Source organism: Macaca nemestrina, chromosome 17 (genome assembly GCF_043159975.1).
Source record: "Macaca nemestrina isolate mMacNem1 chromosome 17, mMacNem.hap1, whole genome shotgun sequence".
In the NCBI taxonomy this organism is placed as follows: domain Eukaryota; kingdom Metazoa; phylum Chordata; class Mammalia; order Primates; family Cercopithecidae; genus Macaca; species Macaca nemestrina.
In genome coordinates this window covers 14,086,979-14,106,622 of record NC_092141.1, presented here as the reverse complement: position 1 = coordinate 14,106,622, position 19,644 = coordinate 14,086,979, and the positions used below count along the sequence as shown (strand labels likewise).

Below are 19,644 nucleotides of genomic sequence, written 5' to 3'. Positions count from 1 at the left end.
AGAGATGCAGGTAAGTTAAGCAATTTTTAGAGTCAAACAACGGGTGAATGGGGTAAAGAAAAAGGAGAAGGCCCAGGATCCAAAACCAGCTCATATGGCTCCACCACCCCATGAATTGGGCTGCATTTGGGGCTTGGGATTGTGAAGACACAAACACTTCTTAAAGGTAGGATGCTGTCCTTGCTGATGTCATTGTGGCAAGAGGTCAGGGTTAACGTGGGGCTGGAACCTGAAGAATGCGATTTAGCATTTCCCAAAGTCTGTTCTGTGGACATTTAAGTCCAATAACATGCTCAGAGCAAAACACAGTTAAGTTTCAGGAATGCTCAATACTCACTCTATCCCTCCTTAGATATCATCAGTGCGTGTTAACCTAGTAAAGGCTCTGTGAAATCTTCCCATGAAGAATCCTGTTTAACTCTTTTACACATTCTCCTCAAAGCATATTTAACTATAGAACCCTTTGTGTACATTATGTCTACCAACACTGCAGAGCCAAGGTTCTGCAGAACATACTTAGAGAGGCACCAGTGTAACTAAACCTGTCCAAACCCGGGGTTGGCTGCTGGTGAGGTTGGTCAGACCAGTGGGGGGTGATACCTGGAGGATGAAGAGATCCACCCAATGAGGGCAGCCAATTGGAAACCAGCCCAGCAGCAGGAGACCAGGGGAATATCCAGTCTTGGATGAGTCTAGAACATGACGGCAGTTGGTATGAGGCCCTGGCAGGTAGTAACACCCAGCAGACAGCACCCAAGAGTCCCAGCACTGCAGAGCTTAGCACCTGGGAAAGCTGGGAAAAGACCACATGCTAAGGTTCCAGGAAGGAGTGAGAATAATCCCTGGGGCCTGGTAGCTGGTCAGTGGATCTCAAATGTAAGCTTGGAGTTCAGGGATGGAGGCATAAAAGCAAAGAGAGATTTCATCTCTAGGGGCTGAGAAATATCATTCAGGAATTCAAGAAGAGGCAAAAGTCCATCAAAAAAGGTTACAAGAAGTGAAGTTGGAGTAAGAGGGGCCAGAAGCTTGGTGTCAAAAAGCAAAGTCACGGTGGAGTTATGCCATGCAGGGGCGAAGGTCAAATGTGATTCCTTAAATCCTTCATGATTTTCACTTCATCATGTGCACAGAAACTAAGCTGAGCCTATAGGCAAGGAATAAGGGACTGTGGCTATGGGGAAAGGAGGGCCCAGGGGCTGGGTGCGTTGGCTCATGCTTGTAATTCCAGCACTTTGGGAGGCCAAGGCGGGTGGATCACCTGAGGTCAGAAGTTTGAGACCAGGCTGGCCAACATGATGAAACCCCGTCTCTACTAGGAAAAAAAAAAAAAAATTAGCCGGTCATGGTGGCACATGCCTGTAATCCCAGCTACTCGGGAGGCTGAGGCAGGGAGAAGTGCTTGAGCACGGGAGGTGGAAGTTGCAGTGAGCCGAGATAGTGCCACTGCACTCCAGCCTGGGCAACAGAGTGAGACTCTATCTCAAAAATACAAACAAACAAACAAACAAAAAACAGGGCCCAGGAGGCAAGGCAGTCATTACAGCGCAGAAAGTTAACGTACCCATCAGATGCATCCAAATAGCAGGTGGCTATAGTCCCACAGTTATTCCTGCTTCTTGCGTCCTAGGCATCTGATCCCCATCCGAGTGCTGTCTGTGCTATACTAGATTGCATCTTAAGCTGGCTGGTATCCCGGGATGCACTTTGCAGCCTCAGGGTTGGATTTTCAGCCCCTGACACCAGGAAGAATAATCAGCCTCCTATTTGGGTTGTTCTGCACCATTTCCTAGGGACAGACTGCCCTCCCAGAGCAGTCAAGATAATCTGAAAGTATACGAATGCTACTATATAGATTTGGTTGATGTCCAAGTTAAGTTTTTAAGCAAGAGAACTTGTCATAAAACTACCCTGAATCACTGTCAATACTTCGAAGCCAGCTAAAGTTACTCTGCCCAGTAAAGTTTTGGAGATGGTGTCTGCCAAACTCTGGGCATATTTATGATTTTCTCATCTCAATTCATGACGATGAAGCCAAAACTTTTTCCCCCCATTCTCTGCTGGGACTACATAAAGTGGTTTCATACTGGGGTCCTCTAAAACATATAGTTAGGAGACGTGGCAGGTATTTAAAAAACTTTGTGTTTAATACACTTAACACGTATCTAGGATATAAAGCAGATCACAGTACAAGGAAGAGATCCAGCAAATTACTGTGAGAACAAAGAAAGGAAAAAAAATGCCAGCATGGTAAAACCCTGCCTCTACTACAATTACAAAAATTAGCTGGGTGTGGTGGCACGCACCTGTAGTCCCAGCTACTCAGGAGGCTGAGGAAGGGGAATCGCTTGAACCTGGGAGGTGGAGGTTGCAGTGAGCTGAGACCGCACCACTGCATTCCAGCCTGGCAACAGAGCAAGACTCCGTCTCAAAAAAAAAAAAAAAAAAAAAAAAAAAGACTTGAATGAAAATGAAAATGAAAATGATAGGAAGTCTTCATGGAGGAAGAGACATTTGAACAGGGCCTTGAAAGAAAGGAAAGAACAGCATGTTGATATTGTTCATTTACTTGCTGGGCTCTAGAGGGTTTCAATCTCGGGAACCTATGAAGGGATACTTCAGAGTTCAGAAAGAGATTGTCTTGCTTTCAGCTTTAATATTTTGACCCCAAGTTAACGATCACTTCAGTAAAAATGACAGCAATTGAAAAATTGATTGATATTTTGTTTCTCCCCTGGCCTCTCCATGTTCTCATTAGAAAAAAGAAAAAAATTAAAGAAAGGAACTCTCTCTCTCTTCTTTGTTTTGGACTTCCTTGACCAAAGGAATTAGCAGGTAGTATATTTTCTTTTTGTATGTAATGTGTTTTGTTATCTATGTATGTTTGTAACTTGTTTTGTATGTAATGTTTTTGTATGTAGGTTTTTGTTTTGTATGTGATGTGGGGGAAGAGTGGGAAGCCCCAGGTCAACTCTAAAAATACTTTGCTGACAAATATTGATGGAAATGAACACAATTGAATCTGAAGGGGGAAGGGACTGGAGGCTGGTGCAGTCGAACAGGAAGAGTTATTTGACCCGGAGGAGTTTGGTAGAGCTATGTAGACTGTAGAAAACTAAGATCCCATTTGAATCAGGCAGCCCAAAGACAGCAGGACCTCATGTGAGGATGGCCTGGTGGTACTGAAAGCCTGGGTGAAGGTAGAAGCCAGTGACGCAGACTAGAAGACACAGAGACCCACAGGTAGTGAAGAAACACTAACCTTCAGGGCATCAAATACCAGAACACTCTAAGACTGGGTTCCTCACCATTTCTGTGAACCTACATAAGCCCAGTGGAACTGTAACAGGTTTGTTGTCTGCTGGTCAGTGAGTTAATATCTCCAGACAGTGTGGGCAGGGAGTTGCAGCAGAGAAAGAGTTGAACAATCATAGGACAGACAAACCAGGAGATGAGAGGAAGTCTCAGATCTGTCTCCACAAGAGGTGAGGAGTTTTTTTTTTCCGTTTTTTTTTTTTTTTTTTTTTTTTTTTAAGGCAGAGTCTTCCTCTGTTGCCAGGCTGGAGTGCAGTGGCACGATCTCGGCTCACTGCAGCTTCCGCCTCCTGAGTTCAAGCGATTCTCCTGCCTCAGCCTCCCGAGTAGCTGGGACTACAGGTGCACGCCACCACGGTCGGCTAATTTTTGTATTTTTAGCAGAGGCAGGTTTTCACCATGTTGGCCAGGATGATCTTGATCTCTTGACCTCGTGATCCGCCTGCCTCGGCCTCCCAAAGTGCTGGGATTACAGGCGTGAGCCACCATGCCCACCCAGGAGATGGGTTTTTAAAGAGATCTGGACAGGTGATGGCTAAAGTGTGAAGGTTGCTGATTGGCTGAGAAGTGAGGGGTGAAGGGATGGGACAGAGCCCTGAAGAAACTGCTTTACTTGGTGGGGATTTTCAGTTGGCATCAGCCATTCTGCTGGAAATCAGAATCTGAGGAACACTTTTAGAAATTCTTGGGTGAGAAGGTCCAGTGTCAGGATTCCACCTCTAGGAACAATGGGAGAACAGGTGGCCCATGTGCTATGTGACTCTCGGTTCATTTGCAGCTGCTGGGGAGTGGCCGGAAGTACCCCAGTGCACCCTGGGCAGTGCCTAACCATAATTCTGCCTAAAGCCTGGCTTGCAATTCGCATTAACATTGTGCGGGCAGTTTCACCAGTGGAAGAGGGGAAGGAAAGCCTCAATTATTAGTCATATTGGACTCCAGATTGACTTTGGTGGGTGAGGGCTGTGAGCCAGATTTTAATTTGATTTACAAAATTTAGGAAATAATGACATTTTTTCACCTCGAGTATCATGGAAAAATTCATGACTATCATATTTGAAAATCTGCAGTGATCCATTAGAAAATCCCACATCTAACTTCCAAGCTGTTCTGCAGAAAGGCAGTTCAAGTTTTCATATCCATCTTGCAGTCATTAAGAACATTGTCTTTTGAATCAGAAAGACCTGAGTTTGAATAATGACAGTACTTCTTATAAGGCAATAAACCAAAAGTCCCTTAATATTTAGAGTTTCAGGTGTCTCATCTGGCATAGGGTTATCATGAGGTTACTGGGATGATACAGTTCTATAAAGCTCTTAGCTCATTACCTGTTGCTTAGAATGTATTCCGCAGATGGTCTCTTTTCTTTTTCTTTTTCTTTTTTTTTTTTTTGAGATGGAGTCTGGCTCTGTCGCCCAGGCTAGAGTGCAGTGGCATGATCTCAGCTCACTGCAACCTCTGCCTCCCAGTTCAAGTGATTCTCCTGCCTCAGCTTCTCGAGTAGATGGGATTGCAGGTGCCCACCATCATGCCCAGCTAATTTTTGTATTTTTGTAGAGACAGGGTTTCACCATGTTGGCCAGGCTGTTCTTGAACTCCCGACTTCAGATGATCCACCTGCCTCTGCCTCCCAAAGTGCTGGGATTATAAGCATTAGCCACCATGCCCGGCCCACAAGTGGTCTCTTATTATGATATATTTGTGGTACTGAGACTGGAATCATGAATATGATCACCTGGGCTCTACAGCACTGAGAGGGGAGTTTGGGTAGATCCCCTCTTGTCAGAGTTCTCCCTCATCCCTACTTTCCTTTTTTGTTTTTTGAGACAGAGTTTTACTCTGTCATCCAGGCTGGAGTGCAGTGGTGGATCTCAGCTCACTGAAATCTCCGCCTCCTGGGTTCCAGTGATTCTCCTGCCTCAGCCTCCTGAGTGGCTGGGATTACAGGCGTGTACCACCATGCCTGGCTAATTTTTGCATTTTTAGTAGAGATGGGGTTTTGCCATGTTGCCCAGGCTGGTCTTTCGAACTCCTGGCCTCAAATGACCTGCCCACCTTGCCCTCCCAAAGTGCTGGGATTACAGGCGTGAGCCACCGCGCCCTGCCCCTACTTTTCTACCCGTAACACTTTAAAATGACAAATGGCTGCACCCCATGTTCGGCAGTAAAGAAGAGGTCTTGTTTATGAGTATAGATAGCTGTGAAAGAAAACAATGAAGTAAAAATTATCTTATTTTTATTTGTTTATGTAAATTACACATGACATATTCTATATGCTTTCATAAGTTCTCCGCTGACAGAGTACATTAAATAACATGTGAAACATAATTTGGAACTAAAATAGTGACCAGAGGACAAAGAAAAAACAAACACAACCAACAACAACAGAAAAAAACCATTCTGTATTTCTTTATAGCAATGTAAGAATAAAAATGAAATTAAAAAAAAATTCTGAAAAAACCATCTAAGAACATTATTTATTAATTTGTTTGTAAAAAAAATTTTTTGAGACAAGATCTTGCTTTATCACCTAGGCTGGAGTACAATGTCATGATCATAACTCACTACGGCCTCAACCTCCCAGGCTCAAGAGTTCCTCTTGTCTTAGACTCTCGAGCTTGGATTACAGGAACCCACCACCATGCCTAGCAAGTTAAAAGAAATTTTTTTTTTGTAGAGATGAGGGTATCATTATGTTGCCCAGACTGGTCTCAAACTCCTGTGCTCAGGTGATCCTCCCGCCTTGGCCTCTCAAATTGTTGGGATTACGGGCATGAGCCACTGTGCCCAGCCAAAATCTATTTTAGAAGCATTGAGTTACACCTTTTGAGAAGAGAGAAAGTGGGAAACACTGTGGAGAAACAGGGGAAACAGAGTGGAAAAATCCCTGGAATAAGCCATTCTAAGATGGAGCAGCCTCAAGGGCCATTTTTGCCTTGGAATTCTTTGAGGAGCACTGCTTGTCTCCGCTCACGTCTCTGTAAATCCAGAAAGCTGCTCAGACCTGACCTGTCATTGGGAGGACCAGAGATGGGGCAGGAGTGGGGGTGAGCAGAGGTCTGGCGTTGCTGCCATCACATTGAGGAGAGATTCAGAGCCCTGGTCTTCAAAGATAATTCCCTCTCTGATAGAATTGATTCCCTTTTCTGGGAGAAAGATGAATTCAGGACTCAACTTTGTTTGAGGTCACTCTTTTACAAATGGTAGGAGAGGATTTTTGAAATACTGCTTCTCAAACTTCAATGTGCGCACAAATCTCTTGGTGTTTTATTTATTTATTTATTTATTTATTTATTTATTTATTTGAGGTGGAGTTTCGCTCTGTTGCCCAGGTTGGAGTGCATTGGCGCGATCTTGGCTCACTGCAACCTCCGCCTCCCAGGTTCAAGCAATTCTCCTGCCTCAGCCTCCCAAGTAGCTGGGATTACAGGCACCCGCCACCATGCCCGGCTAATTTTTGTATTTTTAGTAGAGACGGGGTTTCACTGTATTGGCTAGGCTGGTCTCGAACCCCTGTCCCTGTGATCCACCCACCTTGGCCTCCCAAAGTGTTGAGATTACAGGTATAAGCCAGCACACCCAGACTTGGTGTTTTAAAATATGGTATATTAATAGAAAATATGAGGCATAGAAAGGCTGGCAGATTAGGAGACAATTGTTACTGAAAAGATAGTTCATAAGTCACGGTCCCCAAGAGGCGGGGGGGATGCTAGGCTATGGGGAACCACACAGGAATACCCTGGGGTCAACCATGGGGCAGCGGGAGAAAGGGGAGTGGCGGCCAAGAGTTGTCATTGTGGTTTTTGCAAAAAGGAATGGGGGAGGCAAGGTAAGCAGACTTGGGATTGGCAAAAAGGAATGGGGGAGGCAAGGTAAGCAGACTTGGGATTGGCTAGTTTGAATGATTTCAATGGGCTCTGGGGCATGGGGACTGCAGCTCTGTTCTTTGTTGGCTGATCCCTGGCCCTAGGATGATTAGGACAGGGAAATACTGGCTCTGAATGTGACAGCTCCATAAAGGAGGTGGTTGGTGGTGGGCTCTGGCTGGGTTGGTTTGTATTTGAAAAACACATTCTGGTTGAGTTGCTTACCATCTCTAGGACTTGGCCAACCCTGGGAGGAACAGTCCCTCTAGGATCAGCAAGGCTCCACATGTTAAAGCCTCAGAATATAGAAAATCAAAGACATGGCTAATCAACCCGGGGAGGTTGAGAAACACCAACTCCTGGGGCCCAGCACCATCTGACTCCCTGGGTCGAAAGTGAGGCTCATCATTTGCATTTCTAACCAGCTCACAGTGGTTTACGGACCATGCTTTAAATAGCACTGCTCTGAAGATGAGCGGGCCATTGCAGTCATCCCCAAAATGTACGCTGGGTAGAGTAAGCTTGTTCTCAAACAGCTCCCATCACAACTGCCGTAGCTGCTCACCAGGCTCAAATTGAATAATGTGGTTCAATGTAGAGAAGGGTAAACTAGACGTGGCTGAGTATAATTCAAAGCCATTGAGGCTGCCCCCAAACATACCCAGATACCTAAAGGGAAGTAGAGTTCCATAAGTTAACTGGTTGCCAGCCATTTAAGTGAACTTCACCTATAAGAAGGCATAGGCTACAGGCTGTGGAGATTTTATTTTTATTCAGGTATAATACAAGCCACAAAGATACAGTTTGATGAGTCTTCAAAATGTGAGGCATGTAACACAACCCAGATCAAGAAAGAGAATCTTTACTAGCACCACAGAAGGCCCCCTCATTCCCCATCCCAGTTACTGAGCCACCGATAATCTTCTTACTATTTTTGTTTTAGAGACAAGGTCTCACTCTGTCGCCCAGCCTGGAGTGAAGTGGCACGATCTCAGCTCACTGCAGCCTTGATCTCCCAGGCTCAAGCAATCCTCCTGCCTCAGCCTTCTGAGTAGCTGAGACTATAGGCAAGTATCATCACACTTGGCTAATTTTTAAATTTTTTATAGAGATGAGGTCTTATTATGTTGCCTCGGCTGGTCTTGAACTCCTGGCCTCAAGGGATCCTCCTGTGTCAGCCTCCTAAAGTGCTGAGATTACAGGTGTGAGCCACCACACAATCACTTGACTTCTGGTCACCATAGGTAAGTTTGGCCTGGTTTTGAAATTTTGTAGATTACATCTTTTGTTTTTTAGGTATCTCTTCATACACTCCACAATGTGAGACTGATCCATGTTGTTTTGTAGAACAATGGCTCATTCTCATTGCTCTGTGGTGTTCCATTGTACAAATGAACCACAGTTTGTCCTTCCTACTGGGGATGGCATTTTGGTTGTTTCCAGTTTAGTGCACTGTTATGAACATTCCTGTACCTGTCCTGTACAAGCTGTTGGGCATATACCCATATTTGTAGTTCATAAGAATTTATATTCAGCCAAATAGATTTCCTAAGTGGTTATGCCAGTTTACCTTCACAGCAGCAATGAATGGTTTTTTTCAGTTTAACCATTCTGGTGGGTGTAGAGTGGTATCGCATTACAATTTTGATGTGTACAGGTGGACAATATGGGCAAGAAGCATAGGGTAAATGAGGGTGTGGAGGTTGAGATGTACATGCTATCTTTAGGGCAGCTCAACGAGGTTAAAATGCCTTCGTGAGAAATGGAACTGGATGTTTCAGGAGCAATTAGAGTGACACAGGTCTAAATGCTCTCCTCCAGGCAGGCAGGGAGTACACGCAATGTTTGAACCAGGAAGCTACAAACTGGACAGCTCGGAAGAATGTGAGAGTTGAATTAGACATTCAGAAACCACAAACAGAGATCTCCAGAGATTCTCTGTAGTAAAAATGTAACTATTGAGCTTTTCCTATGTGCTAGAAGCTGTGTTACTAGGGCAGTGTACATATAAACATGAGTAAATCACATTCCCCGCATCTCATGGAGACCACAAATATCGAGGAGAGAGGGGTAAGATAGAAGGGTGAGATATAAAACAAGTAAGGCATTGGGATAAATACTACTGCAGAGACTCACACAAGCTGTGTCTTTGCTCTGGAATCAAGGAGAAGATACTCATCAGTTTGGTCTAGTAGGGCTGGAGAATACTTCACGAGGAGGTGATATTGTACCTGAGTCTTGATCAATTAGTGGTGGTTCATTAGGAAGATAATGAAGGGGCAGGTTTGGCGGCTCACACTTGTAATCCCAGCACTTTAGGACGCCGAGGCGGGTGGATCACGAGGTCAAGAGATCGAGACCATCCTGGCCAACATGGTGAAACCCCGTCTCTACTAAAAATACAAAAATTAGCTGGGCATGGTGGTGGGCACCTGTAATCCCAGCTACTCAGGAGGCTGAGGAAGGAGAATCACTTGAACCCGGGAGGCGGAGGTTGCAGTGAGCTGAGATTGCGCCACTGCACTCCAGCCTGGCGACAGAGTGAGACTCCATCTCCAAAATAAATAAATAAATAAATAAATAAATAAATAAATAAATAAGATAATGAAGAGAGAAGAATGAGCAATGGTTTGAAGATGCAGAAGATTACAGTGTGGCTGGAGAAAGTACAGTAGTTTTGTGTACATGCACGAGGATGGTGATAGCAGGCTGAAATTGTGTTTTGAGAGCAGATTGGGATAGGCCTTGCAAACACAACTGAACATGACTTTGTATTATGGGTAATGAGCAGCCAAGGAAAGTCTTCAAAGAGGGGGTTGCTGTGATCCCATGGAAGGATATTGCCATAACACAGGCATTGTGATCTAAGGTAGACAGCAGGGGAAATAAAAAATAAAGCGACAGATGTGACTTCAAATAAAATATGGCTCAGTTCTCCTCTTGCAGGGCAAAAATCCTCATTTATTGGGAACTGGAAAAGTACTTAAGGTGAGGATTTTGTTCTGCTAGGGTGGGCCCAGTCTGAAGGTAATTTTTCAAAAGCAGCTGCTCTAAGTGCTAGTTAAATGGCGCCAGGGGATTCACTGGACACAGGTGTCATGTTCAATCTTATCCATCTATCAATAAAGCCAGACTCCCAGCGCCAGTTGGATGGCAGCACGGCACCTCCGAGACAGGAATTCTATTAACAGACGCATCTCGCTGCTTCATTTTAGGGCTGTAACTACAGAGTATTCAAAGATATTCTGAAGTCCTTGGTTTCTAACTTGGCTTCTCCACCGTCAACTGTGGCTCCTGCTTGGATAACTCAAATACATATGCCACATATGTTCTTCCTATTGTTTTGAGTATGTTCCTACAGAACATTCTTTTTCTTTGTCTTTAATATAGGTAAGGAATATCTAAGTAGTTAAGTAATTTTTTGAATAGTTAATAGATGGTGTTGATAATGAATTTCTCTCCCACCCCTTTCACCAGGTCACTCAGTTTCTCTTTTTTCAGTGGCAGACATTATCACCTCTTTCTTATTCCATGGGCCCTCTGTATCAGTGGGTTCTTCATCTGTGGGTCCCATATCCATGGATTCATTCAACCAACTATGGATGAAGGATGTTTGGAAAAAAGATTTCACAAAGTTCCAAAAAGCTAAACGTGAATTTGCTTCACACTGGGTAGTACGTTGAATCCACACAAAGGAAGTGATATGTAGGCTTTGTGTAAGGCATTATAAGTAATTTGGAGATTATTTAAAGTATGTCAAAGGATGTGCATAAGTTATATGCAAATGTGATACCATTTTATATAAGGGACTTGAGCATCCCTGGATTTTGGTATTGGCGGGGAGAGAGTGTCCTGAAACTAATCCCTCATAGATATCAAGTCATGACTCTATATTGATTTGAAGATGTTTTATGCAATTACAAAAATTATAAGCACATGCCTTTTTTTTTCTTTTTGTAAAGCACAAATGGTAGCCTATTATATACTTTGTTCTCTACCTTATGTGCCCCTTGAAAATGGTTTCTTACACTCTCATCTTTTTAAAGGCTTCATGGTATTCCATTGTGTGAGTATGCCATGATTGATTTAGTCAGGCTCCTACTGATGAATATTTAAACAATTCCTAACTTTTTACGATTTTAAACAATCTTCAAAGAGTAACCTTATTTCTTATTTAGATATATTTATAATAAATTTCTAGAAATAGAACTTATGGGTTTCAAGGTATGAGTGTTTATAAATTTGAGTGATTTTCCAAACTCCATGGAGTTGTATATCAAACACCATGCAGGAGACACTGACCCCCAAATTCTCACGTGCTACCTTTTTGTAATTGACTCCTCAACCAATCTCCAACTTTGACCATCACTGATGGGTTTTCCATTCCTACCCTTTTGTCTTTTCATGAATATCTTATAAATAGAACCAATCAGTGTATAGCCTTTCTATTCTGACGTCTCTAACCTAGCAATATCCATCTAAGATTAACCCATGTTGTTGAGTGGATCAGTAGTGCATTCTTTTAAAAATAACATATCCATTGAAGTATAATCAACATACAGTGAACTGCATGTATTTAAAATGTTCAATTTGGTAAATTTTGATATAAATACACATACATAAGGCTTTTATGATAATCAAGATAATAAACATATTATCTATCACTATCAAAGTTTCTTTGTTCACTTTTGCAATTGCTTCTCATGCCCTTGTCCACATTTCCCCTCCCTAAGCAACCACCTGGTTTTCTGTCACTACAGATAAGTTTATATTTTCTAGAATTTTATGTGAATGGATACATACTCCTTTTTGTCTAGCTTCTTCCACTCAGCAAAATTATTTTGAGATTCATCCACAGTGTAGTATGCTTCACCAGTGAGTTCCTTTTTTATTGCAGCATAGTATTCCTTTGTATGCATCTAGCTCTGTTTATCCTTCACCTGTTGATGGACATTGTTTACAGTTTTTGGCTACAACAACTAAAGTGACCATGATCATTTACACACTAGTCTTTTGCAGGGATGTATGCTTTTGTTTCTCTTGGGCAAATGCCTAGAAGTGGAATGGTTGTCTCATATGGTGATGTATGCTCACCTTTTTAAGTGACTGCCAGACTCTTGCAGTAGTTACTCTATTTTACATTCCTATCAGCAATGCATTAAAGTTCTAATTTGTCCATGTTGTTGCCAACACTTGATATGGTCAATACTTTTAAATTTTAGCCATTCTAATGGTTATATAGTGGTAGTTCATTGTGTGTAATTTGAGTTTACCTAATGACTAATAATGTTGAGCATATTTTCAGGGATTTACTTGCCTGTTTGAATCTTATGATTATGTTTTTAAAAATTTGTTTTCTTCTTATTGAATGTTGAGATGTCTGATATATTTTGAATGCAAATCTGTTATCAGATATGTGACTTGCAAATATTTTCTCCTAGTCTGTCTGTGGCTTATCTTTTTATTTTCTTAACAGTATCTTTTAAAAAGCAAAAGTTTTTAATTCTAATAAGATCTCATTTATCTGTTTCTTTTTTAATTGAATCATGCTTTTGGTGTTGTATGGAAAAAAATCTTTGTCTAGCTCAAGATTACAAAGGTTTTCTTCTGAATGTTTTATAGCTTTAGGTGTTACATTGAGGTCTCAGAGTTAATTTTTGAAGTAATTTTGAGTTAATTTTCTTTATGGTACAAGGTGTGGATTGAAGTTTATTTACTATGCTGAAAAGACCGTCTTTCTCCACTGAATTACATTTTCATATTTGATCAAAAATCAGATTTCCATCTATGTGTAGGTTTATTTCAGGTTTCTCTATTTGCTTTTGGCCTTCTTGTTTATCTTTACACCTGTACCACAGTGTCTTGATTACTGTTTTATAAGAATTCCTAACATCAGGTAGCGTTAGTCCTTCGAGTTTATTCTTTTGCAAAATTATTTTGCCTATTTCAGGTCTTTTGCATTTCCATATGAATTTTAGAATTAGTTTATCAATTTCTACAAAAACACTTTTTGGAATTTTTTATTCGGGTTTCTTTGGATCTATGGATAATTTAGAGGCAGAACTTGCATCTTAACAATATTGATTCCTCAGCCAATTAATGAACATATACATCTCTCATTCATTTATGTTCTCTTTATATTTTCTTAGAAAAGTTTTCTAGTTGCCATTAGTCTTTCACATCTTTGTTGGACTAATCTCTAAGTATTTCATAGTTTTGATGCTACTATAAATTATACTTTTGGTTATAATTTCTGTTTCTGACTGTTGCTGTTATATAGGAATACAGTGGTTTTTTTTTTTTTTTTTTTTTTTTTTTTTTTTTTTTTTTACATTGGTCTTGTATTTTGTAGTCTTGCTAAACTCTCTTATTACGTCTAGTAGTTTTTTTTTCAATTCCATCAGATTATCTACTTTGACAATGTGTCACCTGAAAATAAAGGCAGTTTTATGTCTTCCTATCTGAACTGGATGCCTTGAATTTCTTGTACTTGTCTTGTTGCACTGGTTAGAATCTTGATGTCGACGAGAAATATTAAGAAAGAACATCCTTGTTTTGTTTCTGATTTCAAAGGACTAGTCATTCAGTTTTTCACTATTAAATATATTAGCTATAAGGTTTTGGTTATTTTAAATGTCTTAGATTGAGAAGGATCTGTTCTGTTTCTAGTTTGCTGAGAGTTTTTTTTTTTAAATGAGGAGTAGACTTTGTCAAAATCTTTTTCTATGTTGATTGAGAAGATGAATGAGCAAAAAACATTCATCTTTGAAAAATAACGGTAAAATAAAAATGTTTTCAGGCATATAAATGCTGGAATAATTTATTTTCAGCAGATCTGCATTGTAAGAAAAATGAGAAGAAGTCCTTCAGGCAGAGGAAAAATGTACCAGATGGATATATGGATCTACATAAAGTAATGAAGAGCTCAGGAAATGGTAACTATACTGGTAAATATGTGTTTTCTTACCATTTAAAACTATATAAAAGATAATTATTTGAATAAAATAACAACCATGTAGCATGGGGTGAATAATTTGTTGAGGAATCAATATTGTGAAGATGCAAGTTCTGCCTCTAAATTATCTATAGATCCAATACATATATAAAAGTAGCATGTATTTCTATGTTACAGCAGAAATCAGAAATTATAACCAAAAGTAAATTTATAGTAGCATCAAAACTATGAAATACTTAGAGATTAGTTCAACAAAGATGTGAAAGACTAGTGACAACTAGAAAACTTTTCTAAGAAAATATAAAGAGAACCTAAATGAATGAGAGATGTACATGTTCATTAATTGGTTGAGAAATCAATATTGTTAAGATGCAAGTTCTGCCTCTAAATTATCTATAGATCCAATACATATATAAAAGTAGCATGTATGAAAACAATAGCACAAAAGTTGGCAGGAAGAAATGTAAGTATATTTTTAGAATATAGTTCTTATACTATACACAAAGTGGTACAATGCAGCACCCCATTTTTACAGCTAGATTGTGGTAAGTTAAAATGGTATTAATATAGCGTAAACTTTAAAGCAATCACTAAAACAACACAGCAGAGAAAACCAATAAGCAACCAACGTTGTTAAAATGAATTCATAAAAATACATTCAACTAATCCAAAGCAAGGCAAGGAGGAGTTTTTCTGCAGAAAAAGAAAATAGGGACACATAGAAAATAGATAGTAAGGTGACAGATTAAAACCCAACAATGTCAATAACATGTTAAATGTAAATAGTCCTACTTGAGTACCAGTCACTGTTCCTTCTAATTCTTTCAGATGGTTTTTTTTCCCCGCCTCAGGTGGTTTCTTTGCAGACATTTGTTGATGAATGCACACCTGAATACTACATGAAAATCCTCTGCAGATCTCTGCAGTTCTGTCTCTTCGTAGCTGTCTTTTCTACTCTACTGAGTCTTGGGAATTCTAGCTGTCTTGGTTTGCCTGAATTCTCAGCTCTGTGTCTTCAACTCAGGGAGTCCACTGGATTCTATCTGAGTTCCTTCTCTCTGTGCCGTTGCCTGGAAACTCTCAAGGAAAAAAGTTGTGTTGATCATAAGGCTTACCTTATTTCTACCTTGTCTTTTAGAGATCATTGTTCTTCCTTATTTGGTGTCCAGTGTTTTGCAAACTATTGTTTTCATTTGTTTGTTTGTTTCATGTGGAAGGGCAAATTCAGTCTCTGTTACTCCACCTTGCTCAGATGTAAAAATCAATTTAAGATTTTTTATTGTTGAGAATGTTCTGTTGTGTGGATGTACCACTGTTTGTTTATCCACTTACATACTCAAGGTCTAGGCTGCTTCCAGTTTTTTGCATTTTTGAGTGTATCTTCAGTCCGCAATTGTGTATATAGCTTTTTGTGGGAACATATGTTTCCAGTTCACTTGGATTAATATCTGGGAGTGTTATGGTTTGCTCATTAGGTAAGGTTAGATTTAATTTTATAGGAAACTGCCAAATTGTTTATCAGAGTGGCTGTACTGTTTGGCATTCCTACCAGATAGCTACGTGGGTTCCAGTTGCTCTGCAGTTTTGCCAGCTTTGCCATTATAAGTTATTTGCTTACCTATTTATTCCTTTTGAGTCATTTTAATAGATGAGTAGTGCTATCTCATTGTGGCTTTAATTTGCACTTCCCTAATGATTAATAATGTTGAATGTCTTTTAGTATGCTTGTCATCTGTATATTTTCTGTGAGAACCTTTGCCCGTTGCAAAATATTGGGTGATCTGTTTTCTTGTTCTTGAGTTTTGAATGTTCTTAATATATTATGAATACGTCCTTCATTAGATTTTATTTGCAGATACTTTCTCCTAGTTTATGACTTGTCTTATGTTTCATTTTTAAATCTCTTTAAGAAGGATTTAATTTGTTGAAAAGACTGAGTTAGAAATGCAACTTTATCAACGTCCCAATACCATTTATTGACTAATAGAAAAAATAATTTTAAGTACACCAATTTTTACCCCTATTTAAAGTCACTTATATTCGTGTTCCTGAGTACAATTTTAGAGTGAATTTATTTTAGCAACAAAGATTTATATTCTTGTTTTGGGTTTCCCACTAGTTATATGACTTTAAATATGTCATTAATTCTCCCAGCTCGATTTCCTCAGCAGCAAATGTTCAACTTTGAATATAAACTTGTCAAAGTTACTACACAGACTGCAGTTACACTTTCTGTTAACAACTTTGCTCTGAAGTTGTAGTTTTTTTTATACCCTCATAATAACATAATAGTACATTTTGTTCACAGTAATATTCATATATATTTTTTGATTGATATTATTCATATAGCTTTAGGACTAGAAAATGTATACACAAATAAAAAGGGGAAGATGGTGCAAAGAGGAAGAGATTTTACATTTTAGCAAGAATAAGCATCTACAATTTATTTTTAAAATCCCACTTAAACAAAATACGTTGGCCCAGAGAGGTGGCTCATGCTTGTGCCCAGCACTTTGGGATGCCGAGACAGGAGGACCGCTTGAAGACAAGAGTTCGAGACCAGCCTGGGAAATAAAGTGAGACCCTATCTTCACAAAACACTAAAAAAACAACAACAACAAAAAAAAAAACAGCTGGGCACGGTAGTGCATGCCTATGGTGCCAGCTATTCAGGAGGCTAAGGCAGGAGAATTGTCGACCCTAGGTGTTCAAGACTACAGTAAGCTACGATCACGCCACTGCACTCAGCTTGATAACAGAATGAGACCCCATCTATACCACCATTTAAAAAAATTAATTTACAGACATAGGTAATAAATTACTTCAGATACAGCACACATAACATTTAGGGGGCATTGGAGTAATCAATCACCTATCAGTCATCTAATTATATTAGATGACCTCAACTTAATCATTATTAATCATTATTAAGTTGAGGTATAGAGTTAAAATATAATTTTGAGGCAAAATTTAACCCTAGTGTCTTTTCATTATAAAGTTTCCAATGTACATAAAGTTGCAAGAATTCTACAACAAGGCTGGGTGTGGTAGCTCACACCTGTAATCTCAGCACTTTGGGAGGCTGAGGCAGGAGGATCGCTTGAGTCCAGGAGTCTGAGACCAGTTTGGGCAACATAGTGATGCCCTGTCTCTACAATAAAATAAAATAAAATAAAATAGCTGGGTGTGGTGGTGCATGCCTGTAGTCCCAGCTACTTGGGAGGCTGCAGTGACCTAGGCTTGATCCCAGGAGGTCAAGGCTGCAGTGAGCCACGATGGTACCACTACACTCCAGCCTGAGCAACAGAGTGAGACACTGTCTCAAACAACAAAAACAAATATCCATGTACCTGCCTACTTAGATTCTACTACTAGCATCTTACCAGATTTCCTGAATTGTCCATATATCCATCCTGTTATTCATCTATCAATCCACTTTATTTTCTGATGCATTTCAAAGGGAGTAAATTTTTAAAATGCATTTCTTACCATGAGGAAACCTTTTGGCTATACAACTAAAGATTGTGAGATAATTGTTTCTAACATATATTGGCCCATCCTTGCCCCCCTCCCGCCCCTTGGCCCCCCCCAAAAAAAACCCATCACCATGTTAAATCCTACTAAGGTTCCCACACTTGAGGCACCTTGCAAACCAACAAAAAGATTCCTGGGCCCAGCTCTGGATATGCTGAATCTGATCTGGGGTGGCACCCTAGTATCTGAATCCCCTCATGCCCCTCCTTCCTCCATCTCCACAAGTGGGTGAAGCACTAGCTAAGGCTTTAGCTCAGACTCAAGAGAGTCTAGTAGAAAGAACAGATGCGAAGGGGGCCATAACATGCCTCAATTATGCAAGTCTGGGAAGGCCGAGAGAGAACAACATTCTAGAAGAAGTCAAATTTGGTGAGGGTAAGGAATGCTTAGACAGGGCTGAAATTAGACCGGCGCTCTGAAATAGCCCTTTGCAAAGCTAGCTGTCTGAAAGAATCATCTGAATGAACTTAAAAAGAAAAAGATGCTTGAGTCTCAACAAAGAGCTTCTGATTCGAAAGCTCTGGACGAGGGCCCGATGTCTGTATTTTTAACGAACGATGCAGGCATTTCCGATGCCACTGGTCTCTAGCCAGTATTTATGAATTTCTCCAGAAATAAAGAAGGGTGGGGCTACAGAAGAGCTAGCTGAGACTTGATGGCTTTTAATATAAGTTAAGTAATACTTTAGTACGAGTGAAGTAATACTAGTGTGTGCGAGGCAGAGGCTGGGTTCCTAAGCTTGAATCTCAGCTGTGTCTATTGCCAGAATTTACATGTCTGGGTTACCAGTAGGACTGGCCACCAGAAGTTGATTGCCATAAAGTGCCATGGAGAAAAACTTGGTCCAGTGCCAAGCCCATGTGCAGTGGAAGGGAGACAGGAGTCTGAGTTCCAGGCAGTGCTTTGCACTTAGATTTGTGTCCTGATCCTGGCTGCTATCTGCGAACCAGCAAGGAAGATGTGTCTGAGCAAAAATCTGAAGACTGTTTTGGCCGATAACCGTAACATATTGAAACACAGGCAGCATTTCTTTGTTGTTCATAAGACAGAGTGGGGTACAAAAGGAACAAAAGGAAGGGAGAATTTTACAGGGAGCTTTGGTGCTAAGGACCCCAGAAGACAGCGTTTCCTATCCTTCTGCATTCGTTGGAGAACATAGTGAGGGATGGCAATTCCTAGCAGAAACCAGTGGCAAGGCTCAGAGGGGACCTTCATGCCTCAGGACATCATTGGTGTTAAAATATCAGAGGAAGAAAATGTTAACCACTAACCAAAACAAAGCCAGAGGTGACACTGTTCTCCCTGGGTGCCTGCTGAAATGATCAACGGTTGGAGGTGATCTTCAGGGAACAAATGTCTTCAGTTAGTGGCAAACTTTGGGCAAGAGCCAGCAAAATATGACTTATATGGGGGCTGGCTTTAAATAACAAATGCTTGTTAGGGGAAGCTAAGAACTTGTAAAGAAGGCCAAAAGAAATTAAGGCCTAAGGAAATGAATGAGGCAGCATATTAAGAGAGGGAAGAGCCGGGCGCGGTGGCTCACGCCTGTAATCCCAGCACTTTGGGAGGCCGAGGCGGGCGGATCACAAGGTCAGGAGATCGAGACCACAGTGAAACCCCGTCTCTATTAAAAATACAAAAAATTAGCTGGGCACGGTGGCGGGTGCCTGTAGTCCCAGCTACTCAGGAGGCTGAGGCAGGAGAATGGTGTGAACCCGAGAAGCGGAGCTTGCAGCGAGCCGAGATCGTGCCACTGCACTCCAGCCTGGGCGACAGAGCGAGACTCCGTCTCAAAAAAAAAAAAAAAAAAAAAAAAAAAAAAAAAAAAGAGAGGGAAGAACAGATGCTTCGTAAATGTATCTTTGTCCTAATAGATATTGCTTGGTTTATCTTCCTCTAATTAAAAGTTACTTTATTAATTCGAACTTAATAGGAAATAGTTATTTAGATTGCAGGCAGCCAAGGTTTCCTGATGCCTGC

General features: G+C 40.7%; 1 long non-coding RNA gene across 3 annotated transcripts in view; it reads left to right on the top strand.

Moving 5' to 3' along the window:
- LOC105473534 (uncharacterized) overlaps positions 1-19,644 on the top strand; it is a 142,187-nt gene that overhangs the window by 65,398 nt on the left and 57,145 nt on the right. For 2 of the 3 annotated variants that reach the window (XR_011615244.1, XR_011615246.1), the window contains exon 3: positions 14,009-14,122. This is a non-coding gene — a long non-coding RNA (uncharacterized lncRNA). Of the gene's footprint in view, positions 1-14,005; positions 14,123-19,644 lie in introns of all 3 variants that reach the window. The other variant, XR_011615245.1, reaches the window with a different exon arrangement.